We start from the raw sequence: 22,451 nt of genomic DNA, 5'->3' as shown, positions 1-22,451 counted from the left end.
ACGTTAGAATAGGCTCTAACCCAACATATTCAATGTCCCTCTAAGAGGAAAACACCCTGTGAACATCAAGACGCACAGGGGGAAAGCCATGTGACCACAGAGGTAAAGATGGGAGTGATGCAGCTACAAACCAAGGGATGCCAGCAATTGATGCCCAACACCAGAAGCTAGGAAGAGGCAAGGAAAGATTCTACCGTGAGTCTCAGAGGGAGCTTGACCTTACTGACACCTTGATACTAGACTTTTAGCCTCCAGAACTGTGAAAGAATAAATTATTATTGTTTTAAGCCACCTAGACTGTGGTACTTTGTTAAAGATGCCCTAGGATATACAATCTTCAGACTATTTCTACCTGAAATCTCACATTTAAAGAAACATTAAAAATCACTTCCATATTCCAGGGTTCGATTAGTTTATCACCTTGAAGTTACTCTCCCCATTCTCCCTTCTGAATGTCAGAGTCCTCATACACCATGCTGGAACTCATTTGTTGCCCTTGAGAATGTACTTTTTGTAGTGATAAGGATGGATACAAAGACTTCGAGAATCCTCAATATCCATTCTCTTCTTCCTTCACAGTAACAGACTGCACAATTTTAGCTGGGCTTGTGGCCACCCCAAATAAAGATTACATTTCTCTGCTCCTCTTGGAGGTAAACTTTGCAAGGGACTAAGTTCTAACATGTTGTATGACACTTTCCCAGAACTTTATTTAAAGCATGGTTGGAGCCTAACTTTGACTCCTTTTTTCCCCACACCTTCCTCCAATCTGCCGCCTGGAATGGAGATGTGATGGTTAAAACTTGAACCGCCATCTTGGAGCATAAGAATGAGACACACTCTAGAGACTGGCTGAGAAATGAGCTAAAGGAACCAGGATTTTCAAACAAACCTGTTTACATGTTTATTAATCATGTTTATTATCATTAACATCAAGATAATAGTGAATTTTGGTCCTGGCTGCTAAAATATTATACGTAGGAAGGATTAAATTCAAATTAAGTTATATGCTTCTGACCTTAAGTAATTTTAACTATTCTGTCTTGTTGTTTAACTGAATTTATTCCAATCGTAATAAAACTACCAAATCATTCTTGATCATCTGAAAATTTTACTGGTTCTGTGGAAGTTTCCCTTATTACTAAAACTAACAAATATTATGAAAAAAATAAACTTCTATTGATAAGTACAGTAATACTCAACATAAGCAGGAGAACAAGAAGCAATTGATTCCGGTATATGATCCTTCTCCATCAAGATCAAAGTCCCATTTTTTTTTTTTCAATAAACTGTAGAGACTCTAAAAAACACTCCTGATCCACAATCTTTATTTTTATTGCTCACAGCAGCTTTATAACTTGTAAAATGTCTGCTGAGAAAAGGTACTATTATATGGGTTTATGAAATATAGATTTCAATTATTTTAAATTCCAAGGAGGACAAGCTTATATTTTAATGCAACTACTGATGGGGGTAATTAAGCATCGATTAAGAAACTTGCTCACCATTTCTAAAATGTATATAATGCCACCTTGCAATTTATGTATCATTTATGTTGTACAAGTTTCTTTCAGTCGGAAATAAAACCCACACTTTAATATCAATATATAAAAATCAATATGTAAACATCTAAATGAAAAGATTTCTAAAATATTTAGTGTATTCTGACCTTTTCTATAAAAGCTTAAACAAATTTTGGGAGAAAATCTATCAATATAACTGTAATGCCTATGCATTTTTTCATGTATAATATTTCATTCTGCATATATGAAAATATATAATATTAAATTGTTATTATTAATTATTATTACAATAATCTGTGATATAAGAGACCTACAAAGGCTATAAACTCTTTGAGGACAGATGCAATATATTAATCATCATTTTGTATCTGCTGAGCTGTATAGCATAGTGCTTTGCAAGAAAGTTGTTTTTTTTTTTTTACATTTATAAATATCTTTTATTGCATGCATTTAGTTTCACATTTTTTGGGTAATTCAATTTTTCTGTGGAAAGCTTAAAGGAAATTTGAACAAAGTGAATAATTTAACTTTTACCAATAGGTGACTGCCCATTTCACAGAGGACTTCTCACTGAATTCTGCAATTTCTCAACTGATGGGACTCAGCAGTGCTCTCTCGGTAAGTGGCCCATCTGTGCTCATTTGCTGGTAGCCAAGGAGGGGGCGTGGTTTCCAGTCACGTGGTGAGGTGGCCTGCAGCTCCTTGAGGGCAGAGACCATGCCCTTCTCTCTAAAGTCTGGTGTATAGTAGGTGCCCCATAAAGTGAATGGGTATGACTGAGTTAACTGATTAGCCACGCCTCTGGAAGACACTGAGTGTTTGCAGGAACTGGCAAAGAATGGGGACCTCTGAGATCCCAGACAGGGGTAAGAGGACGCCTGTCCGGGAGGTTCCACATTGCAGAACCTTTGAGCAAGTATCTGCATTTCCCACTGGTTCTGCGCACGCAGGAACCTAGCTGAGTTGTTAAGAATTAGGACTGACCCGGATTCTAATCTGGTCTCCATCTTTTGGTTAACCGTGTACCCAGGGACAGATGACTCTCCCTCTCTAACCCTTAGCTACTTCATCTTTCAAATGGGGTAACAATACTGCCCTCAAAGGGTAGTAATAACCAAATGAGTTATTTAATAATGTTAATTGCCATAAAAACAATTATAACTTGTATTCAGAAAATAACCCTCAATTCAGAAAAGTTCCCATGTTCAATAAATGATCAGCTGTATTTTTATATACCATATGAAAACAGAAAATTGGAATAAGTATATTTAAAAATATCTTTCAGTAACAACAAAAAATCATACAGTAAACAAATTCTAAATAATCAGAATACTCTATTCTCCAAACATTCTGATTTTTGGAGTTTTTACTATACATGGTTCCAGTTAGGAAATATTTTTGTCTCAGTGAGACTTTCCTTTATATTTATGTTTGAGTCAAGCTATCTATAACGAGTATAATATTCCTCATAACTTTCATCTTGAAAGACGGGCTTGATTTTAAAAGAACTAGTTTGGATAGATGCATAAAAATCATTTGTATTTCTCTTCATGAAGCCTTCACTGAATGCCTCGCAACTTCCATTTGTCAATCGATTTTACAATCAGGCAATGTATACAAGACAATGCTTAAACCATCAAGTTTCATTGATTTCACAAAGCTGTTTATCAGACAGAATTGAAAAATCTTTTTCACCAGCCAAAACAAGTTTAACAAAATTCAGCCCCCTTTGCCAACACTATTATAAAGTCCTTAAACTATAAGCTTACAATAATCAAGCTTCAGAAATCCCGAATTTACATGTGCTCCCTAGAGTTTTCATTTCAACTGTAACTCCAGGAGTAAAGCTATATGTGAGGCCTTAATAAAATCACCAATTATTCTATTTGGTATTGATTCCATCACAAATGCAGCTATAGTTGCAAACATGGGCTTTTTAGTCTTAAGATTTATATCCAACAGTGAGTGAACTACATGATCCTCATTCAGTAAAAAATTAAGCCTATAATTAGGAGTTTGTAGCAATATAAAAAGGTTGGTTAACAAAATTATTTATTTATTCATGGGGCAAATATATTAGAAGCACAAAGAAGAAACATTAGCAATATCCATATTAATACTAAAAATCAATTATTGCCTCCACGCTTACAGCTGTGGAAACCAGCACTCCATTTGCTTACTCAAGATGAAAAGAGGGGAAAAAAATTAAATCAAAATATTGCCTGACTTTCAAATCAAATGCCTATGTGAGATATTAAGAAATGAATAATTATTTATTTAGCATCTACTGTTGACCTAGTATCATGAAAAAATGTATATTGATTAAAATGCCCAAGGTCTTTTGTAAGGGCTCATGAAGTTGTACATGGCACATAGTAAGGAAAGCAGCAAGCAGTATATGTAAGTTGTGTATATATTGTGTATGCGCCATTCAGGGACTGTCTGCATAAAAAATATTTGGTAACCTGATAAAAGTTCTCTAATTTTTTTTATCTGATTTAACACTAAGTACTTTCTCTTTCAGAAATGTTACCATAATAAATATGCTTTAGTTTAATGTACATTGTTGGGCATTTAAAAATCATTAAAAAATATAAAATAATTAAAGAGAATATCAGAAGTAGCATACATTTTCAGTGACTATTGAGTGCTATTATAGTTACACAAAGAAGTTTTGCAGCTCTATGTTCAACATATATACTGAAATGGGGCCAAATTTGCTACTTCCTCTACTATAGCCATTTAATCCAAGCCACCAAGGCTATATCTACCCTGGACTTTGAAAGCAGCCTCTTAACTAACTTCTTACTTTCCCTACTTGCTCCTGTTAATTCTTTGCACAGAGGCCAGAGTGATCTTTCTAAAAACATGAATCATTCACATCACTCCATCACTGAAAACAAACCTTGGCTTCTAATCACATTTATTATAAAATCCAAACTTCTTACCATAGCTTGTAGAACGTATATTCAGATCTCTGCTCAAATGTCACTCTTTCAGAAAAGCCTTCTCTGACTATCTTATCTAAAATAGATACCAGGTTCCCATTCATCATGCTCTGTCTTCTTTGCCTTCTTTATTTTTGTTTTACTGCTATCTGAAATTATATTATACACTTGCTTGTTTACTTGTTTATTATATGTCTCTACATTAGAATGCAAGCTCCGTCGTCAGAGGCCCTTCTCTGCTCAACACCTAAAGAGAAGACACACAGCAGACTCGCAGTCAATACCTTTTGAATAAATAAAATGGACCTTGGAGAAATAATTAAGCCAGTATCAAATGCTGGTCCTTCTATTTTTAAGAGCTGAATGAACTTGAGCAAGTCACTTCGTTACTTGGAGTTATGTGGAATGAGCACTGGGCAAGGGCAGTGAAGGTCAGGATGCCATTGCTCCAACATTTTCTAGCTGTGTAAATTGGGACAATTATTTTCTTCTCATTGGGTCCAATTTTCTCTTTTCTTTATGTTTCCTTCCAGCTCGAAAATTCTGTGATTGAATTCATTTCTAAAATACTTATTTAAAACCTACTCTACACTGTTGAGAATGTAAATTGGTACAGCCACTATGGAGAACAGTATGGAGGTTCCTTAAGAAACTAAAAACAGAGCTAACATATGAACTAGTAATCCCAGTCCTGGGCATATAGCCAGAGAAAAACATGGTCTGATAGGATACAGGCACCCCAATGTCCATTGCAGTGCTGTTTTCAATAGTCAAGACATGGAAGCAACCTAAATGTCCATTGACAGAATGATTGGATAAAGAAGATGTGGTACATATATACAATGGAATATTACTCAGCCATTAAAAATGAAATAATGCCATTTGCAGCAACATGGATGGACCAGGAGATTATCATACTAAATGAAGTCAGACAGAGAAAGACAAATATCATATGACATCACTTATATGTGGAATCTAAGAAAAAAAGTGATGCAAATGAACTTACTTACAAAACAGAAACAGACTCAGACTTAGAGAACAAACATAGTTATCGGAGGGAAGCGTGGGGGACGAGGGATAGATTGGGAGTTTGGGATTGACATGCACACACCGCTATATTTAAAATAGATAAACAACAAGGACCTGTACTGTATAGCACAGGGAACGCTGCTCAATATTCTATAATAACCTAAATGGGAAAAGAATTTGAAAAAGAATAGATACATGTATATGTATAACTAAATCATTTTGCTGTACACCTGAAGCTAACACAACATTGGTAATCAAATGTGCTCCAATATAAAATAAAAATTTTTTAAAATGATAAAAAATAAAATAAAACCTACTCTACACTAAGTAATGAGTTGCATTCAGTGGGTGCTTTTGAGGAGGTCACACTGTGGCAACATCATATAAAGTTATAAAGTTAAACACTTATCAAATTATCCAGCAATCCCATTTATAAGTACATCCCTAGATAAATGAAAATTATGTTCACATAAAAATGTGTACATGAGTGTTTATCAGAACTCCACTCAAATTCACCAGAAATTGGAAACAACCCAAATGTCCTTCAATGGCTGAATGCTAACAAACTATGGTATATCTATTTCATGAATATCTAGTCAGCAATAAAAATGAACAGATGATTGCTATATCAACATGGAAAATTCCCAAAGGCATTATGCTGACTGAAAGAAGCAGGCTCAAAAGGTTACATACTATATGATTCCATTGGTATGACATTTTGGAGAAAGACAAAACTACAAAGGATGGAGAACAAATTAGTGGTTGCCAGAAGATGGGTATCTGAGAGAGAGGGTTTGACTGAAAGATCATGAGGGGAACTTAGGAGATGGCAGAATTCTTCTGCATACTGACTGTGGTGGTGATTACATAGTATACATGTACTATATGTAACCCAGTTTTAACTCTGGGTTAAAACTCAGAGAACTGTACACCAAAAAAAGTCAGTTTTACTGTATGTAAATTAAAACACACACACATACTCAAGTTGGCTTGTATGTTTAACAGAGTTAAATATGCCCCTTTATATAAATCACAAAACATTCTTAATATATTTGTTCTTAGGCATTTTATGCTTGTCGTCTTTGAATAATTTTAGTTACATTTTTGAATTGCTTATTATTATTACATATTTTTAAAACTCTTGATGACTCTGGTATTTTTTTCCCCCCTCAAAACTTGGCTACATTGCTAAATCCTTGTAATTTCTAATTAGTTTTCTTCATTGAGGTTCTTGATTTATCTAGTCTTCAATCATGTTATTTTATTTTGTTTTTTTGGCTGGTACTACTTAGACTTTCTAGGATAATTTTTTTCAATTAATAAGCATAGTTGTCAATTCTATCTCTGTTCTGATCTTTACAGAAATGTTTTCCTTGGCTCGGCATATATTTTGTTATATGTTCCAGGGTCTGGCTTTACCAGGTTTTTATTTCAGATTTGAATGTTGAATGTTGTTATTTTTTGCTGTCAATTAATGCTAATTAAATTTGCACTAATTTTGAAATTATTAATGAGTTCCAAATACTGAACCATTCTTATATTCCTGGAATGAACCACACTTAGTAATCATGCATTATAACATTAATATACTTCTAGATTTATTGTTTTTATTTGTCCTGTTATTTTAATATTAAAAAATATCTATCAATGATTTAGAAATATTTGTACCAGATGTCATCACACACAAAGTGATAAATAATGGAAGTGGGTTTATATTCTATAAAATTTGCACTCTATATAATTAACTCAAAAAATATTAAAGAAAAAAATTAACATCAAGTAGGAAATTTGGTTTATAATTTACATTACATAAAACTGTAAATAAAATATTTTCAATCTAAAAATCAGTATCTTTTTTAAAAAAATAAGTGACCCTATAGTGTATTCTCTGAATCTTTATCTTCTACCACTCTTTTATTGACTCCCAAAGTGACAAAACAGGAATCTGCTGAAATCAACTAAATCACTTTCTAAAGGATTCTTGAGCCAAATGAAAAGGGCATTTGGCATCACAGACCTTCACTAATAGAGCTGTAGCTAGGGAAGACATAGGCATTCTATAATACAGGCTGATGAAAGGCAAGTCCATAGACAATATATATACTGCTATGTGCTGCTCCATCTAAAATTTAATTGAGCTGTATTTTACGTCTATTGTTTACTTACAACAGTCCCTAAATGCCCTCAAAGATGCTTAAACTGCTAAATTATATTGCAAAAGGAAAAAAGCTCATCATTGAAGACTACCAGAAAATGATAGATGTAAATATCGCACATGATTATCTCCTGTTCATCAATATGTTTTGTGAGTGGTCTACTCTAATCTAGTCTTCCCAATATAATAGGTTATACTTGTATTGTTTATTTAGTATTTCAAAGATAAGCTTAGTAAAATTAAAATAATTAAAAATTATTTTAAATGCATTATATGGGTCATCAAAAACTGACTTGCAACTGCTTGAATATAAATTTTAGTTCCTGTTCTTTATTGTTTTTCTGCATTTACATATTTTATATTTTTCTTAAATTATATCTCAAAAAATTCCTATGTTGAAAGCTGCAAAACATAATAGAAAGACTTTACAGATTTAGAAATTACATTTCTGTCATCTATTCTTAGATGAAATAATATTCCCCTTACCACTATCTTGTCATAATTCCCTCCCTGCCCTTTTTGTCATTCTTCACACCCCCTTCCCTTTCCCCACACAAAGAGTCCTTCTTATTTACTTTGTAGTATTTCCTTTTCTGTGGAAGTGCTAGGTCCTTAACTTTAATGTAGGTACTGGACTTGACAAGCAATTAAAGCAAACAATTTCCACTCATCAAGGCTTGCCAAATTAGTCATCTGCCATCTGCCCCATCATCTGGTTCTCCTTGAGGTCTTGCTGTGAATCTGGATGCACTCGCTCAGATTAAGAGGGACAGTGCCAACCTCCAACCTGGTAAAATGCCAGTGGGAGCCAAGTACGTAAACATTAGCGACCATCTTTCTTCCCTAGATTATCATGCTTTCAACCACCACTTTGCATGCAATAAAGACCAGTCTGTTTGTAATGGCTTATCACTGTGAGACCTTTACCATTCACTGTAGGTAAAGTGGAAGTCTGTGGGATTTTTTTTCCACTTAGAAGTATTTTTAAAAAGGTGGACATCACTTGTGAGAAACAATTTTCTGGGAGGGCTGTAACAGTAGTAAATGATATTACTAATATACTCAGTAGCAACTACATCTGAAGAAACACCACACCTTACAAATATTTTATTCAGTCAGCCAGGTTTGTGCATATCTCTGCCTAGGTCCTCATTCACTTGTCAAAGAGGGCAAAGAGTAATTGTTCTGACACAGACAAGATAGACATATTTTTGATAACTAAAATATATTCCATTTAAGCCTGATGACTTAATTAGTCTATGATTGAACTTGTGGGTTTTTAATTTTTTTCTTTCATTTTATTTATTTCAGGTATTTGTTACCATAGTTTTGAGATATTACCAAGACATTACACTACTAATATTACTGGCAACTTCCTTACTCATTCCATGATCTCATGGGTTAGTTAACAGGGCATCAGATACTACATGGACAGTCATTTAATTTGGAATGTTTTCCCATGAAAGTTTCACTAATCTTTGGATTTAAAGATCTGATATTCTTTGAGATCCTATTTTCATTTCCTTTGGATATTTACCCCAAAGTAGGATTGCTGGATCACATGGTAGTTCTATTTTTAAGTTTTTGAGAAATTTCCATATTGTTTTCTGAAACAGAGAGTCTTGGTCACCAGGGTCTCAGGGGTGAGAGAAATGGGGAGATGTTGATAAAATGATACAAATCTCCAGTTATAAAATGAATAAATTCTGGGGATCTAATGTACAGCATGATGATTATAATTAACAATACTCTATTACATACTTGACAGTTCCTAAGAGAATAGACCTTCAATGTTCTCACCACAGAAAAGAAATTATAATCATGTGATGTGACGGTGGTGCTAGCTAACATTATAGTGGTAATCACTTTGCAATATATAAGTGTATAAAAGTCACACGTTGTACACCTTAAATTTATCCAATATTATATGCCATTATATCTCAATAGAGTTGGAAAAATAAAAGTTTTTAAGAAGATCTGATATCTTATTTGGAGGCTTTATTATAATGAAGCAGCAGTTAAAATCTTTAATAAGAAATTGAATGTAAAAGTTCAACTTTCTAATGGAATATGCATCATTCAATATAACATCTAAAAACCAAGGTGATGTTTAACAATTTTTTTATTATTATTGGACATGACTTTAGAAATGTCTTTTACATTTAAGAGAAATACTTAAAATTATATATAAGGGGGCTTCCCTGGTGGCGCAGTGGTTAAAAATCCACCTGCTAATGCAGGGGACAAGGATTCGAGCCCTGGTCCAGGAAGATCCCACATGCCACGGAGCAACTAAGCCCGTGTGCCACAACTACTGAAGCTTGTGCACCTAGAGCCTGTGCTCCGCAACAAGAGAAGCCACTGCAATGAGAAGCCCACGCACCACAACAAAGAGTAGCCCCTGCTCACCACAACTAGAGAAAGCCCGTGCACAGCAACGAAGACCCAACACAGCCAAAAATTAAACAAATAAAATAAATAAATTTGTTATTTTTTAAAAAAAAAATATATATAAGGATACAATATTTACTACATAGTGGTAACATATTTGAACTTTTCCTTGTTATGGTTTTGTCAAAAGTTTTAGGTAATGATAACAAAGGAGTAAATGCCAAAATGTGTTACAAGTTCCTTAGTTTACCTAAGACAAGTCAGTAATACAGGTATCAAAAACAACACATTCAACACTAAGCCATAGGAGTTCTATAGCATCAGGTTCAATTTTAAAAGTAAACAATAATCTATGATTTCCTTTGATAATATAAAATAGGCTGGTAACAAGAAAAAAAGACTTGAATTAAAGGTTTAAAATCATTTAATACTTGCATTGTCATTTTAGTTTAATGTGAATTTTTGAGAGCCTGTGCAAATAAACATAATTGCTCTATATTATAAAAATAAAAGTATTTATATTCATATCTGGCAAGGTTCATATGCACAAAAAAATTATCTAGAAGATAAATTAAAAATTTAAACTAAATTACTTACTGTTTACTTAGAGATACAGGTGGAATGGGAATAAATACTACTATTTTTAATCCTATCACAGCACAGCACAAATTTGATAAATTTTTAAAATTTGAAGAATGCCTTTTCTGAACATGATTCATTTTTAATTCCTGACACAAAAATAATATGTATTTTAGGGTAAGTTTTACAAACAAGTATCTTTTATTACAGACTTCAGATTTCTACTGACACTTTCTGCCAGGATAAAATAGAATAGATTCTCTGTTACATTCTTTGCAAATGTTCAGTTTTCAAATGTATTTGCCACCTGACTAGACCTTGTAAAGAAAACAATGCAAATCAAATAATAACTATAGAATTTGATTTTAATATGCATTACTTTTTTGAGGGACAGTCTCATGTAATTGTATAATTTTTATTGTTATTATTTCAAAAACATAAAATAAAATCCCTCAATAAAATCAATTATTTTTCAAAGATACTTTTTAAGAATATATGGGAGCATGTATATGCTTATGTGTATAAACATATTCATTGGGAAGGAAATAAAATATGGTAAAAATGTTTTCCCTCTGATTAGAAGATTCCCAAATGACACCTATTTTCCTTTTCTGTTTACCTGTAATTTCTAACTTTATAAATTCTATAAAGCATTTTTGTATGTAAAAAGTGAATTTTATTTCAGGAAGGATATATATATATATATTTAATTTTTAAAAAGATATTTACTCTATGTTTTGCCATTTCTTTTATGGGAATGTGTATACTAATTCCAGTTACTATTAACACTTTTGATAATCTTGGAATTTTATAAAACATTAGCATTTTATATAAAAACATTATCTTGATTTTAATATAAACTATTGAGAAATTGTATCTTAAATCATCTGAAAGAAAAGTAGGAAAATATATTATTCTAAAGATAGAATATAAGAGTTACCTGAAAAAACTAAAAATAGAGCTACCATGTGATCCAGCAATCCCACTCCTGGGCATATGTCCAGAGAAAACCATAATTCGAAAAGATACATGCACCCCAATGTTCATTGCAGCACTATTTACAATAGCCAGCACATGGAAGCAACCTGTGTCCATCGACAGAGGAATGGATAAAGAAGATGTGGTACATATATACAATAGAATATTATTCAGCCATAAAAAAGAATGAAATAATGCCATTTGCATCAGCATGGATGGACCTAGAGATTATCATACTGAGTGAAGTAAGTCAGACAGAGAAGGACAAATATCATATTGCTTATATGTGGAATCTAAAAAAAAGGTTACAAATGAACTTATCTACAAAACTGAAATAGAGTCACAGATGTAGAAAATAAACTTATGGTTATCAGGGGTAAGGCAGGGGGGAGGGATACATTGGAAGATTCGGATTGACTCATACACACTACTATATATAAAATAGATAACTAATAAGGACCTACTGTATAGCACAGGAAACTCTACTCAATACTCTGTAATGGCCTATATGGGAAAAGAATCTAAAAAAGAGTGGATATATGTATATGTATAACAGATTCACTTTGCTGTACACCTGAAACTAATACAACATTTTAAATCAATTATACCCCAATAAAAATTAAAAAAAAAAAAAAGAGAAAGAAAACAAACTTATGATTACCAAGGGGGAAGGGAGGGGAGGAGGGATAAATTGGGAGATTGGGATTGACATATACACACTACTATATATAAAATAGGTAACTAATAAGAACCTACTGTATAGCACAGGGAACTCTACTGATTACTGTGTAATGACCTATATGGGAAAAGAATCTAAAACAGAGTGAATATATGTATGCGTATAACTGATTCACTTTGATGTACAGCAGAAACTAACATAACATTGTAAATCAACTTTACGCGAATAAAAATTAATTTTAAAAAAAGAATTACCTAGCGATCTATAAAGGAAAGTCCAATGGTAAACCAATTTTCCGCCTGAGTTGAATAGGAAATATGATTGTGTGTGTGTGTATGAGTGTGCATGTGTATGTGTATACAGCTATATCTACATGTGTATTTATATACATTATATATATATACACACACATATATATTCATTCTAGTTTTTATATATGCTCTAGGTTTTCTAGTTCATACCATTTGATATTATACATAATTGTGTAATATTGCTTTGATAATTTATCTCTTCTAATATTATTTTTAAAGTATGTTACTATGAAATTATTAATATGAAATACATTATTATTACTATTAACAGTCTGTTCCATCTGCATATTAGTAGTACCAGAAATTATTTTAAGTGCTTTATATAACTATCATTTGCTCCACAATCACATTAAGTACCTATTATTATCATCATCATAATCATCATCTCTTTTTTTACAGAAGGGGAAACTAAGACCCAGAAAGTTAAATAATATACCCAGAAAATTAACTACTGGAGGAGCTAGGAGTCAAAATCAGTTCCAATTTCATAAGTAGTTATCATTCAGAAGTATAGTACTAGTTAGTTGATGTCTACAAATACTTGTTTCAAATTATTTGTATTTAGCATTAGTATGTTATAATCAAACAAAAATGTACAATAAATAAGCTGAAATGTTTATATGCTGAGGACACATTATCTTCTATAAATTTAGAACGACAGAGTTATACTGTTACTAGTTATGCATTATACTAGAAGTCCATGGAAGGTGCTATAGGTGATAGTCTACATGCACTTACTTGAAAGTCTACTCTTAACACTTTTACTTTTAATACCAAATCTTTTATTTTCTTTCAACTAGAAAGGGTTAGAAGGCTTATCCACTTCCACCCTCTAACTTCCTTCAACTCCATCTTCTTATCTCAATAAATGGTTCTCCTTTCACCCAGTTACTGGGGTAAAACTCTAGTCAGCTGACCCCTTTCTTGTCTTAAACCACTAACGAAGTCACACACACACACACACACAAACACACACATACACACACATCTTCAGGTCAGCTCTACCTGCAGAATGTCTGTGGGCTCCACTTGACACTCTATCAGCCCCACCTGACTGACTGTTCCTACTTCATGAAAGGCGGTCTCTATCTGAATATTGCAATAGGCTCTCATTTGATGCCCCTGCCTTTTCTCCTTAGATCTAGTTTATTGTATATCATATATAAAATATTTTTATATTTTTAACCCTTAAATCAGATCATTTATCTCCTGTGTTCAAATATCTCCAATAGTTTCTCATGTCAATCAGAATAAATGTCCTTATCCTGACCTACAAGGCCCTGATGCAATTTGAACCCCTGTCATTTTTCTGATATTGTCTTTCATGGTGTTTCATTTCCTCACTAAGATCTGACCAGGACTATCTTACTTGTCTTTGAACATTTCTATAAAATGTTCTAAATACTTGTTATCAATTTATTAATTTATCCTGTGGTGCAGCAACAGACTGGCATTGGTCTACATATGGCACTTTGAGTAGCACTGTTCTAAATCATTACACTTCATATCACTTATCACCATCCGCCATGTTATATCTTTATCTAGAATGTAAGCTCTGTGAGGGCAAGGGCTCTATTTTGTTCACTGCTATATTTATAGCATTTACAAGTGTTTGACCCATAGTAGGCACCCAATAAATATTTAATGATTGGATGAATGGATGAATGGATAAGTGGTTGTTGAAGTGTTAGAATTTGTCCTGAATTCCCAGCTTATATGTAACCTACATGTTATTTTTAATGACCAGAATGTAAGAACCACAAAGATCTTTAGACATCATCAAGTCCAGTTTATACATATAGATGAGAAAACAGAGACTGATAAGTCAAAGTGCTCAACAAAGATCAAACAGCTAATCAGGAGCAGAAATAGAATAGGACTCTCCATTCACAGGCTATGTGCAAATGGCACAGTGCCTCATGTTACGTAGAAGGCTTCATGAAACTGTCTAGCTTTAAGGAAAGGATTCCCAAGCATAATGCTCTGTGGTCAGTAAGAAAACTACAGCATGAAACTTGGCATGGGTACTTAAGAACATTTGGCTAAACAGTCGATTATATAATTGGACAGTAGATCCTGAGCAATATCTTATTTTTTTTTTTCAAGTTCTGGTTAAATGGAGTTAAATGTAGCTACTTAAAAAGAAAACCTGCTTTTTTAAAAGAGTCTGGTTCTCCCCCTGGTTCTCCAATGGCCCAAGGGTGTAGCCCATATGTGCTTCCTAGTGTGTCCCCACTAGGGGGCCCCGTTCCTGCTGCCTTTCTCATAAAGGAGGGCTGATGGAAGCCTGCGGTTTCATGTAGCTTCACATCATCCTGGCATCTTGATATTATTGCTTGAGTTAGCTCTGGCCAATATCTCCAGCTTTCAGCCTAAAAATTTAGCTGAGGTAAAGAAATAATTATGCATTCTAGTGCCAGTTATATTTTTAGACTGGGCTCCTTAATGACCATTAATGCACACCATGTCTGTTAGTTATCCTGAACAGTCACGGACTGGGAACTGCTTTGCTCTTTTTTATTCAATTCTCTGCCTTCTGTTGCTCCCTGTTTCAACCTCAACATTAAATAAATAGCCAACACACGGGTGCCAAAAATTGTTGACAAGAGAACTCGAGAAGCATATGGTACTAAGTACAAAAAAACAATTCTTAGCTAAGTAATGATTCTTCATTTGAAAATATGCACTATTCCTTCTTCTTTTTGAAAAGTCAGCACACTTGAGGGCCAAGTGTCGCCTGGGGACTTTAACTTGCATAAAGCACTGTGTTGGCGCTGAAGCAGTGAAATTCCACAGCAATGCCAGCAACACTTAAACTTCTCAAGGACCCCTACGTTATTTATCTCTGAACAGCTAGGGGGCTTTTTGCAGCGAGGTCCCTAACTACTGCAGGCATTCACTCTATTTAAAGTTTTTTAATTAACATTGCACAAACACCAATTCTGTGTGTGCAGTGAAGTCTGTGAACTTCCCCAGGTTTGCTTTCTCAATAGTTTTGGAATTGCAGCTGCAGAATAGTGCCAGACTTCCCTTCTCCACCCCAACTCTCCCTCAGAACCCGAGGATCCCTAGTCAAGAGGACATTGGTTAAAATAGGATAAAACTAATACAGGTACAGGATAAAGGGAAGGGATATCTGGGAAAAAAATTAGTCGGTACAGAAAAGCCCTGTTTGTTTTTGTTTGCACACTTTTAAAACAATAATTATAATATAATTATGAAATAATTGGATTTCTCCATAACACAATATGTGGAATTAGACAACTTAGAGTCATTTAAGAGTTAGAGATAAGATGATCTCTAAGGTCACTGCCAGTTCTAAAATTCTATGTTCAAGATCATCTAGAGAGCCTCTAAATAGCACTAAGCTGTGGGACATCAAATGAGAATTATTATTCCTAAAGCACACAGGATAAAACTCAAAGAATGCAGTTCAGAGATTTAAAAAAATGAAGAATCCACAAACTACTCTCTAACTTCCATAGTACACAACTCTAAAAATCTCTCTGTGAACATCTGAGAAAGAAAGAAAAGAAGCATCTTCTCAAGCAGAGTTAAATAAATTGGGGATTATGTACTGAAAATCTCCTTCAGGATATAAGACTTCTCAGAAGAAAAATCACATCCACTAAAATAAAATCCTGTTACTTTGAAAAATGTTGTAAAGTTTGCTCTCATCTTCTGTTTGGAGCTCACTAGTAACCCTCAGTTGGAGAAACTGCAGTGACACAAAGTTCCTTCACATTTGCAGTGGTGAGGAGGTGGCATCCTTAATCGTCTCAGGCTAATTGTCTTTATTCTTGTTTATTGAATTACTTTGTTTTTTGCAGACTCAGTGTCAGAATTTGCTTTTATTAATGAAGAATACATATTATTAAACTCATTCAAAGGTTCTATTCTATTACTCTGTGCATCACCAGGGGGCAGCACAATTCCCAAAGAACATTCCTTCGACTTAGAGAAAAGTTACAGTGGCATAATTGGTCCCAAAGTCTGTCGCAGCTTTAGGCATACACAGCTTTATTCCAATTTTTCCTCTGCAATGAATGTAGACTAAAACTAGCTGGATTCAGGGAATTATACCTACAAAGAGGAATATGCATGTGAGCAGGTACCTCCAGCACACCTGGTATAACCCAAAAGGGGAGGAAGTATCAACAGGGGTGTGTGTATTTGTGTATCATCTTTGTGAGGTACAAGAACAACCAAGTTATTATCATTTTCAGAATTCCCTCACAGTTTGAAAATAAATGTGAGAGAAAAACATATGAAATGGCATCATTTTCTCTTGATAACAGGAGAAGGAATCATAAGAAATATAATCTACTATGTACTTTGCAAAGTCCTGGAGATGAAGGAGGGCTGGAGTGGTGAAGAAAAGAGGAGACATCAAAGATAAAGAAAACATACTTGCTTTTTTAACAGAATTTATAGATCAAACACACCACAAATTGATAAATAACAATTAAACTATTATATTTTACCTTTACTTTTGATTTGCTAAATTCATGCAAATGATACATGGAAAGGGTAATTTATCTTTTCATGCCTTGCCTGTTGGTAAAACCTCTAACAGCTGACTGAAGTATCATCTTCACATACTTTCACACAGAACTTTCAAACCATCAGGATCATTATATGAATTCTTTTTCTTTTAAAACTATTTATTGTTTTTATGGATTCTAAAATGAAATGGGTCATAAAAAGTTAAAAGGTGTTGTAAATTTTACGAGAAAATAGACAACTTATAAAATCCAATAATATTCGAAGACAACAAAGTCTACAAGAGGAAAAATGTTTTGCTAACTTACAGGAAGATAGAAACAGCAGCACAGTAGTATATACCATTGAAGATGTTTTCACGTGTCCTATTCTTAATGGTCAGAGATACCAAGATGTTCTTATATTTAAAGAAATAAAACATGTACACACACACACCCTTCCATTATCCCTGCTTCATCATTAAACAATAAAACGTCTATTTTCTTTTACCCCCAAAAGGAATTCATTCATTCTTTTTTTTTTTTCATTCAGTAAGAATTTATTTTTTTAGCACTTATTAGGCCCCTGCCCTTAAGATTTCACTATTGTGTTGGGGAGACAGACATGGCAACAAATTATTCCAGTACAACTTAACAACTGTTCCAGTATAACATGAAGTACCATGGAATTAGGAACATCAAAGTCATAGACAATAAGCTCTTGCAGGGCAGGGACTGTGTTTATCTTGTTCAGCAATGTTTCCTTCAGTAGCTAAAGAAATACTAGGCAAGCAGAAAGCAACTAATATGTGTTCATGTATAAAATACCCAAATTTGCCCATAATCAGAGGTGGAGATGGAACTTGCAAAACTAGTGAATTAGTTTCCTAGTGCTACCGCAATAAAGTACCTCAAACTGAGTGGCTTAGAAAAACAGAAACTGATCCTCTCAGGTCTGAAAGCTAGAATTTCAAAATCAAGGTGTCAGCAGGGCCAGACCCTATGAAAGATTCTATGAAAGGATCCTTCCTTGATTCTTTCCGCTTCTTGCCCCAGGCATTCCTTGGCTTGTGGCAGCATGACTCTACTTTCCACCTCCATCTTCACATGGTCTTTCTGTGTCGCTGTCTTTACATGACTGTCTTTTTATAAGGACACTGCTCATATTGGCTCAGTTGTCTATTTGTCCAATACGACCTCATTTTAACTTATTACATTTGCAATGACCTACTTTCAAATAAGGTCACATTCAGAGGTGTTAGGAATTAGGACTTTAATATATCTCTTTAGGGGGACACAATTCTACCCATAACAACTAGTAACAGTAATTTTCTCCTCTTCCACACTTTCACTTTTTCTTCCTCAATCCTCCTTTGTCTACCTTTTTCCTCTAAGAGGATCTCATTTTGAGACTCTACTGAAGAACACAGACTCCCCTCATACCTCTCACCTCCTGAGAGTACCCATTATTTTGCTAGATTCATTCTGCTTGTGCTTGGTTTGCCTGTGCTAAACTCATACAAATTACCATCATTTACAAGAGCTGCTTACATTCATGCATAATTATCATGCAGTAGAATAACAATTTTACATATCATTAAATTCATGTGAGATAACCTTCAATGTAAGTTTTATTTGATTATGGCACTAAACTCTGTTCATGCATGCTTGGCCTTCATAGCAGGTTGTTCAGGAAGAATGGTTGTCTCTGCCACTTAAAAATAATGACAGTAATATTGACCATAACTCTAACTTTCCCCAACTGAAATATCAGTTCCATAAGTTGGTACCCACCTTGTGGAAGGTTAGCACAACCAAGTCTGGATTAAATAAAATAAATATTTCATCTATCACATATGAAAGAAAATGAAATATTGTATTCAACATTTTTAAGCTTTCTAACTTGCATCTGTTTTCCAGAATGACAAGATACATGGTTTCAGAGTATAAAGCACAGTTTCCTCTATAAAAGGGAGTTAACATACTCTAGAGTTTCCATGATGATTAAATAAAATAATCCACATAGTTGGCATAAATAGTGTTTAGCACATCCTAGGACTCAGATAATTGGTAGCTATCATTAATCAGGTTTACAGAATGTAGTGCTTTCTACTGCCCTCATCTGTTTACTATCCTTGTTTTCTTATTTCTCTCTGGACTTTCTTTTCAGTCTTCCTTGCAAGTGACTCTTCCTTCGTCTGCCATTTAAATAGTTTCCTGTGGAACTTAGACCCTCTTCTCTTATTCTATATTCTCTCTATTCTCTCCCTGAACAATCTCATCTATGCTTGTGGCCTTCATTATTATCCATAATACTAGTGGTGCCCATATTTCTATCTTTAGCCCACATCACTCTTTTGAGCTTTTACCCATACATCTAACTGCCTCATGCACACTTCCATTCAAACGTCTAAAGACACTTCAAAACCTAAAGGTCCAAAACTAAAAGTGTCGTTTTGTCAAAATGAGCTTCTCTCCTTCTTACGATTCCTCATTCAGTGAATGACCACTAATAGCCCTTTGCTACTCTAGGCTGAATGCTGAGTTATTTTCCACTCAGCATTCTCCCTTGCCTCACAGCACATACGTTAACAAGTCACTGTGATTCCATATCTAAAATAGCTTTTCTTGTCCTCATTTCTCTGCAACCTGACTACTACTACCCTAGACTATACCCCTGTCATCTATTGTCCAGATTGCTATGGCATCCATCTAAACAGAATTCATCCAAAGCATTTTGCATACTGCCATAAGACTTCTTTTAAAAACATGATTGAATTGGGCGATTGGGATTGACATGTATACACTGATGTGTATAAAATTGATGCCTAATAAGAACCTGCAGTATAAAAAAACAAACAAACAAAACAACTAATGCTAAACTTTCATTGGGTTATTTGTATGGAAATATGTTAATATAAATGTTTCAAACATTACATGAAATTTCTAAAAATCTTATATTTGTATTTGTGTGGAAATATGTTAATATAAATGTTTCAGACATTACATGAAATTTCTAAAAATCTTATATGTTCTGGTATAATGTTATAAGTAATAATCCTAGTTATTACTTTAAAATGTATATCTCAGAAATAACTAATTTTCTTGTCAACTGCATTATTATGAACTTTCATCAAATCTTTAACTGTGGTCATTTTTAAGTCTTTTGTCATTTACAGACAGTTCTGGGTGTACTCTGATGCTTTTGCAAATATGTTCCTATAAAAGGCTTTCATCTTCAAGAAATTCATGGAAAAGACTCTGACAAGTACAGGTTTCTGGTAACTGACTGTACTGCTGAACTGAATGAATAAGCATTTTCAGAACTCTAATGAAAAACTGATGAACTCATAAAAGTGCTAACAAAAGATCAAGATGAATAAAAAAATCAATTACATGGGACTGAGTGAACTGATGAGGATGAGTATAATTTTTGTGACTTTCTGTCTGAATTAAAAAAAAAAAAAAATCCCACAAGGACTCAGAGGCAAAGAATATACAAATCAATTTTCACTGCAAAGTAAAGGAGCTGTTACAGTGGAGGATTGCTGGACTGAATGTCAATATTATGACATAGTATGAGTGTGTTTCATGTTTGGTAATTGCAATCATTGTTGCTTTTGTTGTGGTCATCCATGTACAATGCTTGGTGTCAGTCTATTTATCTCTTGTAAAAATAAAATACAGTGTGTGTGTGTGAAAAAAAAAAAAACATGATTAAAAAAAAAAACAAAAAACATAAATCTTATCATGCAGCACCTTGTACTTAAAATCTGTCAATAGTTTCCCTGAGCTTTGATGATGAAAGACTTTAAAGGCCGTGCATCATCTAGCCTCTCTACCTGTCTAGCCTTACAACTCAGCATCACCTACCCCCAAATCCTACCAACTCTTCACTCCTGCCATCCTGAATTTCTCCCAGTTTCTCTCACCTTCAGGCCTTTGCACTCTTCTCACTGCAGGGGCACTATTATTTCTAACCTTTCTTCACTAAACTAACTTCTTACTCAATCTTCAAGTCTCAGTTAATGATCAAATTATTTTAAAAAAGCAAATCCATTGTTATAGTTCCTGACTTCCACTGAGCACACTAAATGCCGCATTATAATTAGCTGCACAGAAAAATGTTTTGAAGAACAATGATATATTTTAAACTCAATAGAATGAAAGAGCTCCACTGTCCACATTCCACATGAATTATATATGTATGTGTATGTGTGTATATATATATCTTTTCAAAGTCAGAGTTACCTGGCAATTTAGAGTTGTAGAAGAAAGTACCAGGTGTAAAAAAAAAAGCACATATTGATTTGAAACAGGAGATACATGATGACATGTTTCAACACACACCACCACTTTGTGAAAATAGGCATAGGCCTATTTATTAGTCTCCACCATAGTAAGAACTACAGAAAACAACTATCTCTTCAACAGATAAATATTTTAGGGAGCTGTCCCTAGTAACTAAGTTTCCATCTAATGGTAGCTTCTTAATTATCATTTCTCCCAAACCATGAATAATTTAAATTATTTTTTCTCTACCCCTGGAATATCTTAACTGTATAAATATGCTCTATTTGACAATTTCATTCCTACCAGTGATAATAAATACGTAGATTATTACCAAGTTTATTTTTCTTAAAAGTAAGCATTAAAAGGGAGATTTCAACATTCTAACGCTGATATTAAGAAACTCATCTTCTTTTCTTTAGCTTTTTGGGCCCCAAAAATCTTAGAACAAATGTAGTATTTGTAGTCTCTAACCTTCCTGCACGTGATCCTGCGGGTTTTTATGGTCACGCACTTTGCTCTCCAGGAGAGTGAAGAAAGCACAGCTCAGCCAACCACATTCCACACTTCCCACTTCCAGATTCCTGACTCCCCTTGTCTTGGTAAATTAGGCTATTGGCAGTTGTGGATTGCACTTTTGTTCTCAATTCCTCCCTCCTGACACCCAGCTGTCTCCTGTCCCTTCCTGGGGGTCAGGGTGCAGGGCGATTCATGCCCCTTTGTTAAGTGACTTTGCACTGCCTCTCTCTGTATATAGGTAGAGCGCACTTCCCCGCCCAACTAATACTGGGTTTGGCCTTGTGACAGAATCTGGCCAACAGAATATGTGCTGAAAAAAGAGTGTGCTAATTCTAAGCCCGGGCATTAAGAGGCATTGCATGTTCCATGGCCCCATATTTTACTTCTATCATCCTTATGGGAAGAACAGCTCTCAAGGTGGATGAGAGACACTTGGGGAAAATGTGTAACTTGAAACTAGGCCCCGACTAGATCAGCTAATCCACAGACATATGATTGGGAATGAAAGTTTTGTTATTTCAAGCCACTAAGTTTTGAGATTGTTTGTTATGCAGCATTACTGTGGAAA

At 34.2% G+C, this 22,451-nt stretch overlaps 1 protein-coding gene across 1 annotated transcript in view; it reads right to left on the bottom strand.

Annotated features, from left to right (window-relative positions):
- Positions 1-22,451, bottom strand: part of ERBB4 (erb-b2 receptor tyrosine kinase 4) — a 1,107,258-nt gene that overhangs the window by 673,595 nt on the left and 411,212 nt on the right. The gene's annotated exons all lie outside the window — the stretch shown is intronic.

Source organism: Eschrichtius robustus, chromosome 5 (genome assembly GCF_028021215.1).
Source record: "Eschrichtius robustus isolate mEscRob2 chromosome 5, mEscRob2.pri, whole genome shotgun sequence".
NCBI lineage: Eukaryota > Metazoa > Chordata > Mammalia > Artiodactyla > Eschrichtiidae > Eschrichtius > Eschrichtius robustus.
This window is presented reverse-complemented; position numbering and strand designations above follow the sequence as displayed.